The sequence below is a fragment of the Ochotona curzoniae genome, unplaced genomic scaffold (genome assembly GCF_017591425.1).
Source record: "Ochotona curzoniae isolate NIBS_2020 unplaced genomic scaffold, NIBS_Ocur_1.0 contig_3819, whole genome shotgun sequence".
NCBI classification, from domain to species: Eukaryota; Metazoa; Chordata; class Mammalia; order Lagomorpha; family Ochotonidae; genus Ochotona; species Ochotona curzoniae.
The window spans coordinates 13,241,702-13,250,722 of record NW_024466004.1 but is presented as its reverse complement, the minus strand read 5'-3'; positions in this window follow the sequence as shown (position 1 = coordinate 13,250,722).

The following is a 9,021-nucleotide window of genomic DNA, read 5'->3' as shown; positions in this document are numbered from 1 at the left end:
CCAGGCCCAACTCCAAGTCTGTATCACTTTTTCCAGCAAGACTGACACTGCACTCTCTGTGCACCAAAGATATGCACCCAGGGAAATCTTTATTCATCTCCAAACCACATGTGTATCCCTACAAACCATAGCAGAGTAGACTACTGAAACATAAGAGCAGCAAAAATAAACAATCCATTTAAGAAATAGAAAAAGGATGTTGACAGGCATTTTTCAAAGGATGAGATTCAAATGGCTGACAGAGATATGAAAAACTTCTCAGATTCTCTAACTTTCAGGGAAATGCAAAAACAAACAAATGAAAAAACAACCAAACCAAAATCACAGCGAGGTTCCAGCTCACCCAATGAGAATGGCTGTCATATAGAAATCATACAAGAAGAAATGCTAGTGAGAATATTGGAAAAAAAATATACCCTAACCCACTGCTGTGGACACCTAAGCTAACACAATCATTACAGAATGGACTATGGAGAGTCCTCAGATTTCTCAGAAAAAGGATCTGCATGTGACCCAGCCATTGTACTCCTGGGAATATAGCTAGACAAAGTGAAGTCTGCCTGTGAGGAAGTTTTCTCTACCTCCATGTTGAATAGCACCGCAACCCACTAGAGCTAAGATGTGGAACCAGCTCCGATGCCCATCAGAGGGTGACTGGATAAAGAAAATGTGATAGTTATACACTCTGGAATACTCTCAGCCATAAGAAGGAACAGAACCTTGTCTATTGCAACAAAATGGTTCTAGCTGGAAATCATTATGCTTAGTGAAATAAGCCAGTTCCAAAAATACAGATGTAATGGGGACAGCATGATGGCTCAATGGGCTGAACCCTCCCCTTGCCAGTGCCAGCATCCCATAAGGGTTTATGTTCTGGGTGCTATACTTCCTATCTAGTAGCTCCCCGCTTGTGGCCTGGGGAAGCAGCAAAGGATGGGTCAAGGCCTTGGGACCCTGCACTCACATGGGAGGCCTGGAAGCAGCTCCTGGCTTACTTCAGACTGACTCATCTCTGGTCTTGGTGGCCATTTGGGAAGTGAACCAATGGAGGGAATATCTCTGTCTCTCCTTCTGTCTGTAAATCTGTCTTTTCAATAAGAACAAATAAGTCTTTTTCTAAACAAATAAAGGCAAATATAAGTTATGTCTGATCTGTAACAGCTAATACACAGGGCACAAATGTAATTTTGTAGGATTAACATAGTGAGAATTTACAGATGTTTATAACCTTTGTGCTCTGATTTCGACATTTTTCCTTTTTTTTTTTTTTGTTTCGCTATGTCATGACATCTTTACATGTTGGAATGTTTAGTGTATTACTGTGAAGTAAATGTATTTGTAGCAAGTTGGAGGAAAAAAATAAACGAGTGGATATAAGGAAAGTCTCCTATGCCCCTAAATCCATTTTGCACAAAATGTGAAATCTACACATTTTATACAAATAAAACATTGAACAAAGCAAATAAGAAAGAGCTTTGTATTAGTATCAAAACAAATACAGTTTGGGCCCTGCATGGCCTAGCAGCTAAAGTCCTCGCCTTGAAAGCGCCGGGATCCCACATGGGTGCCTGTTCTAATCCCAGCAGCTCCACTTCCCATCCAGCTCCCTGCTTGTGGCTTGGGAAAGCAGTCGAGGATGGCCCAAAGCTTTGGGACCCTGCACCTGTGTGGGAGACCTGGAAGAAGTTCCTGGCTCCTGGCTTCAGATCGGCATAGCACTGGCCGTTGCGCTCACTTGGGGAGTGAATCATTGGATGGAAGATCTTCCTCTCCGTCTCTCCTCCCTGTATTCCAATAAATGAATCTTAAAAAAAAAATACAGATTTATAAAACTTTGTTTTATGCCTTGGTCAAACCAGTGGTTAATAATGTTATATCACTGTAGTTTTAACAATCTGTAATAACTCTATGGCTGGAACTTTTCCTTCTGTCCTATAATTGTTTGTAGCAATTGACTATATTCCCACCAAACGAGGCCCTTTATGTTTTCATTTATTGAATTTCTGATATGGTGAAGTATTAAGCCTTGTTACTATAATATAAATTTAAAATATTATCTCAAAAATGAAAACAGAAAGGCAATGAGGAAGAAAAATGATGGAAGGAAAAGGAGTAAGAGAGGGCGGGGCAAAGGAAGCGTCATTATGTTCTTACAATTGTACAAGCTACATTCAGTATGTGAAGAACTAAAATTTTAAAAAGCAGAGAAAAAGGACCTTCGAAAAAGTAATTCCATAATATGGCCACTAGATGGCAGGACACGCACATTCCATTTTGTAAGCCTTTTGGAGGCTATCACTGTAGTTCAAGTGAATCTTGTTTCATTTTTCACTGAATCCTTATGCCATCATATAAACGTTTCAATGAAGAATTTATCTACTACCCTGGTGTATTAAAACCTGTATCGATTGGTAAAGCTGACAGATATCAGAACTTTTATAACACATGAAATGAATAAAATTACCAAAAGAATCATGTAGTATATTGTTAGAATTCTCAAAAAATGTGCAACCTTGTGATTTCTGAAGAGGCAGTTATTTCATTTCCACAGATCTCAGTTGCCAATATTATGTCTTGATCTACTAGATTTCTGAGTCAAAATTGTGGAATATACAAATCATTGTTGTAAATAGTTACTCTATTCAGATGCCTGACAAATTGCTTAGTATACATTATAATGGTATTTTAATAGCACCTCAGTAATACAACAACCTTATTTGGCAGAATAGATTGTCATACATCTACACAGGTCTGTCTACAACTTGTCTTCAAAATTTCATTACTTCCTTGCAGTTAATTAACTAGAGAGAAAGTTTCTGGATACATCCTTAGAGGCAATGAAACTGTGCCACAAGATGGAGTAAGACCACACATCATTAAAACCTTCTGATCTAGAAGGCCTGGAATGAAATCTGAGTTTTCAAATGTTTTTCTGGCTCTTCCATTCAACCATATTATACTGAAGATTGTAAACCTTTTATTAACCTGAGCATCACATTGAGCTATTCAAGGTCTTGCTTGTAGAATAGTAACTAGTATCTCATACAACCATTGTGGAGAATCTCATAACTAATGCATTATCTATATTTATATTTGATTAATTATCCAAGTCATTTTTTCAAGTTTTAATTTTCTCTTTTGAACTATGTTGTAATTTGTCTCCAGTATCACTAATAACATGTTTTAGGGGCCTGGCACAATGGCTGAGTAGCGAAATCCTCACCTTGCAAGCATGGGGATCCCATATGGGCATTGGTTTGTGTCCCAGCTACTCCACTTCCCATGCAGCTACCTGAGTGTGGCCTGGGAAAGCAGCAGAGGGTGGCACAAAGCCTTTCTCTTTTTTTTTTTTTTTTTTTTTTGTCCGCAATAGCTGAAATGGAGCCCAGGACACTACACCTCCATCTCCCAAGAGGATGGCAGGAACCCAACTGCTTGAATCACTGCTGTCGCCTTCCGGGACATGCACTACCAGGAATCTGGGACTGGGAGATGGAGTTGGACACTGGACCCAGAAACTCTGATGTGGGGCCAGGGTATCCTAACCAGTGGCTGCATCACTAGGTCAAAGCTTGCCCCTGTGAACTGTATAAGCCATCTGTGTATGAGGAGAAATGGAAAGGACTGCAATAGGATTGGAAAGCCAAACTCAACTATTGACAAAATTTAAAAAGAAAAAATAAGGAAAGAAAGGAAAGGAAAGGAAAGGAAAGGAAAGGAAAGGAAAGGAAAGGAAAGGAAAGGAAAGGAAAGGAAAGGAAAGGAAAGGAAAGGAAAGGAAAGGAAAGGAAAGGAAAGGAAACAAGAGAAGAAAAAAGAAAAGAAAAGAAGAAAAGAAAAAAGAAGTATCTTTATGTAAAGTGAGAACTTGACTCAATGCAATCACTTGCTAAATCCAGAATTCATAACTCTGTTGCAGCAATTATGCAGACTTACATGTAACTTTAACCAGCTGCATGCCTGCAAAGGAAGAAGGCTGACCACATTCACCAGAGGCAATGTCCCGGACAGCTTCCTGAAAGTGGTCTGAAATGCACGCTGGATGTTATCAAGTGTCCCCGGTGGTTTCCTCCAACAAGAGAAGTTGCCATGAGGTGAAGATGAGAATGTAGGATGTGTATTGTGGGAGGATAATCGGGTTTGCACTTAACCTGTGAGGAAGCAAAGGAGGATGAAGCCGAGGGAGAAACTGGTCTGTGATGTAATCACAGCACAAGCCACAGCTCATCCGCATAAGAAGCGTTGGCAATTGCGGAACTCTTCTGAGTTACCCGGAATTGTAGAACAGCCTGACATTTACATCCTAGACTCTGGAATGTGGCCTGTCAGGAACTGGGGTAAGGGGAAGCATCCGCTCATGAAGAGAATCTTCAGAGAGGACAATACAGCTAGGTTGTTCAGAAGCTTCAGTCTGCTGAGAGAGTAAGCCCTGCACTGCAGAAAAAGACCACGTGTGATACAAGTAGTCATGACTTAGCTAGACATGTGTCAGTGCTAAACATTTGGTACCTAAGTCATAGTAATGTATTTTTCTTTACCAGTTCTTTACTAATGAGAACAACTTATGTGATAGATTACCTCAAACTCCTCAGTTAGACATAAGAATGAAATAACTGTGTCTGTCTCTGAGTGAAAACATTGGCTCTGTATCTATTCTGAGACAGCCAGTCGATTATTTAATTCTGATTATCTTGGTAATTTCATGACATGTAATTCTGGTTTATTACCACCAGATGGAGGTACATACACATCATGGCTGAGTTTGCTCCGAAGAATACTGAACATTTAAGTTAGCCTGTCATCCTGAAATTATTGTAAAGGCAGAGCTAAATAACTCACATAAAACAAAATCAACCTCTAAAATGTCATAATATTTTTTATTTTCCCCATATTAAATTACTGTATTTTCAACTGGTTTGAGTTTTTTAAATATCTATTTCAGTTTTCCACTATATATGTATATATATGTATATATATATGAAGAGACATAGAGAGAGAGAGACATAGAGAGAGAGAGACATAGAGAGAGACATAGAGATCATCCACCCCCTGATTCTCTTCTCAAATGCCTGCACCAGTCAAAGTTGCCAAGACTGAATCCAGGAGGCCAAGACTCAATCCAAGTTTCCCATATGGAAAACAGGGACCCCTGATCACTTAGGCCAAGATGCACAGTCCCCAGAGAGTTTCATTCTGTGCAACAGAAGAAAGTTGTACTGAAATTGGAATGGCTTGCACTCAATCCAGGCACTCCAACATAGGAGAAGTGGCTTAACTTGAAGCTGGACCAAATACTCATCACATGTTTTCTGCATTTGTTTTCTCAAATGTGCATAAATTACCATTGCACTCTCCATGTATGCAAACAATATATCACTGGCAAGTACACATAGGTGTTAAAGAACTTGAGAAGTTCTGCAGTGGGGGGCGCCAGAACCAAGAATACTCAGGTGGTTTTACTAGCTGCAGGCGACCAACAGCAGGACATGAGGCAATCAATGTAGCCAATCTTTCCAGGTCCCCAAATTAGCCATTTTAGGCATTAGCCAAATTAGCATTGCAAAGTCATAGGGAAATAACGACTCGCTTATTTTCTTAATCTGCTATAACATTTCATACTCATCTCTTTAAATATTGGAGAAAAAATGTTTTAAACAACAAATTTAAATTCAACCCATTAAATGGGGTCTAAAGTGGTATTTTCTAAAAGACACTCTTTACAAATGGAATGTTTAAATAAAATACCATTCTTTGGGTTTCCTCTCCATTTCATTTATTCTGCATCACATTTAGTGCCTTTGTGTGCCATTCAGGGGGAACTTGGAAACTTTTGCTGTCCCAGCACCATACCAAAAGGAGCATGAATTCTAGCAGATTGATCTGTCTATTTGGAACACACAAAAACACCAGCTCTGGGATTCCCTCAACGTGTGGTAACCCTCACTTGTTTTTCTAGGGGAGTACAGCCATAGCTCCTGTTTTTCAGTTACCCCCTTGCCAACTTACTGAGGACAGGTACCACCACCAGCAGGAATGTTGGAACAGGAAACCCCGACTTTTACTGTTATTGCTATAATTATTACCATTGTTGCTTTGTTGTTGTTCTTTCTTATCTTCTCACTGCAGTCCCTTATAATAGAACATGCTTGTTGCAGGAGTCTGAATTACTCAATAAGCATTGTGAGTCACAGTGGAAATCTAGTTGGCCTTAGTTTATATCGCCTACTGTAGAAAAAAACATTTTTATGACATGAGTTGCCTATAATTGACTATTGATTATTAAAGACAAGAGATGAAACGCTTTTGTGTATTTTCTTAAGATCCATCCATTAATTTATTATAAATAATTTAAATAGAAGTGAATATTTTAAGAGAAAAAAAAATCAGATACCATGCAGAGGCAGGAAGGTACATTGTTGAGTAGACCTCCTAGATTCAACTTTCCTATACTTTGGGACACACTGCCGTAGAGGCCATTGCTACTCTACTATAAGAACCTGAGATATGAGACCAGCATTACGCCTCAATAGGCTGACCCACTGTTTTGCAGTCATGAGCATCACATAGGGGCACTAGCTCTAGTCCTGGCTGCTCCAATTACAATACAGTTTCCTGCATATGGTCTTTGAATGCAATGGAGGACAGGCCTCCAAGACCTTGGGTCCCTCAACACATGTGGGAAGTGTGAAAGAAGCTCCTGGCTCCTGGCTTCAGACTGGCTCAGCTCCAGTCATTGGGACCATTTGGAGAGTGAATGGAAGATATTCTCTTTCTGTCTCTCCTTCTCTTTGTAACTCTGCCATTCAAATAGAAATAAATAAAACTTTTAAAAAAAAATAACCTGAGATGTGGAAAGTAGGTGGAAGTGGAATTTTTTGAATGTGGGAATTGATCATTGAACTCACAGTGTAGCTCTCTCCTGCCAAGAGAAAATTAGTATTTTCTTGTTTAAAAAAAAAAGTTTATTTACTAATTTGAAAGTAGAGTCAGAGAGGAGAGAAAAGTCTCTCTCTCTCTCTCTCTCACACACACACACACACACACACACACACAAAGGTCGTCCTTCATTGTCTCCTCCCCTAATGGCCACAACAACTGGAGTTGGGTCAGGCCAAATCCTGTGTTCTGGAATTCCATCCTGGTCTCCCATGTTTGTAGCCAAGTCCAAGCCTTTGGGTTATTTTTCCACTGCTTTTCCAGGCGTAGTATCCAGGAGCTGAATCAGAAGTGGAACAACTAGGATATGAACAAATGTTCAGATACTGTCATCCCAGGAAGCAAGTTACCCCATTTATTACCCTACTAGCACATACTCATCTCTTTTATCCTCAAAAAAAAAGTGGATTTCAGAATTTTAACTCAAAAGTGCTTCCAGAAATCAAAAACATTTTTCAAAAACCAAGAATCTTGACAATAAAGAAAAGGGTGATTAACACGGCACCTTCAAATGTCAACCTGTTTTTCTCCACCTGATTTCTGTTGTTAGTCATTTTATGTTGGCATATTTGCTATCTAGACACAATGAAGGCTCTGATTTCATGAAGAATCTGCCGAAAGCATCCCCCAAAACAAGTGTGCTTACTTTTAATTATAGCTAGAGATGTTGACATGGTATTTTTAAAATTATTTTATTTATTTTTATTTCTATTGCAAGGTCAGATATACAAATAGGAGGAGAGACAGAGAGGACGATCTTCCGTCCGATGATTCACTCCCCAAGTGAGCGCAACGGCCGATGCTGTTCCAATCCAAAGCCCGAAGCCAGGAGCTTCTTCTGGGCCCCCCTCCCCTCCCTGTGGATGCAGGGTCCCAAAGCTTTGGTCCATTCTTGACTGCTTTTTCAGGCCACAAGCAGGGAGCTGGATGGGAAGCAGGGCCTCCGGGATTACAACTGACACCCATATGGGATCCTGGTGTGTTCAAGGAAAGGATTTTAGCTGCCGGGCCACCACACCAGGCTCTAACATGGCATTTTTAAGTGAACATCACATTTCTAATATGATCATCTTTTTATTTCAGCAAGTTGTTTGGATCACTTACTTGATGGATAGCTTTATTTTGTCACATCATAACAAAAGTCAACTAAACATTTCTACTTTTACCTGGCAGTATAGATTTACCCATGTCTTTCTGGAATATATTCCCATAAGGAAATATAATCTAGATTTTCAAAATTCTGTAATGAAACTCATATAATATTTTAGTGAGACAAGTGCTTTTGTGCTTAAAATGTCATTTAGCTGTCAAACGTGTAGCTGTTACTAAAGGACGATACTACTGTAATGATACAGGGGAAATGATGGGAGGGAAAACAGGATGGGTTAAAGAGGGGAGGGAAAAGGGGAAATCCTATAGCTACAAAAAGTGAATCATGGCAAATAATAATAGAAACATTCGGATATCATTTGCCCAATACCTCAGAAAACATATACATGTGCATCAATATTTGTCTTCATGCTACATGTCTTACTAAGTATGTTAGTACATTACTACCAAAATGTCAAAGTCCAGAAGAATTTACCATCATGCTTTTCGCCATGTGCTATTGCTGATTCAGACTGACTCATCAGGAAACAAACTTGAACCAGTGGGAACACAGAAAACATGTTTAATTCAATAGTATTCATGCATTTTTAAAAACTTAATGGCAGAAAGACAAGATTTAAGAAGTAAACAAATATAAGCTTTTTTAATATTCCCAGAGAGCAGACTACATTGAAGTTATTAGAAGCAAAATCCTTGCCAAATTTTTTGTGAACATGACAATTTAAGAAATAAAGGAAATAAATATCAACACATACAGAACCCGCAAACTAGAAATGTGTTGTTGGAACTTTTCTTTCATTTTCCCCCCACGAATATACTCTTTGATTTTGAATTTGAAGTACATATGAAAGAAAATGTTTCTTGGGCCCAGAATGATAGCGTAGTGGTTAAAGTCCTCACCTTGCACGAGCTAGGATCCCATATGGTTGCCAGTTCTAATCCTGGCGGCCCTGCTTCTCATCCAGCTCCCTGCCT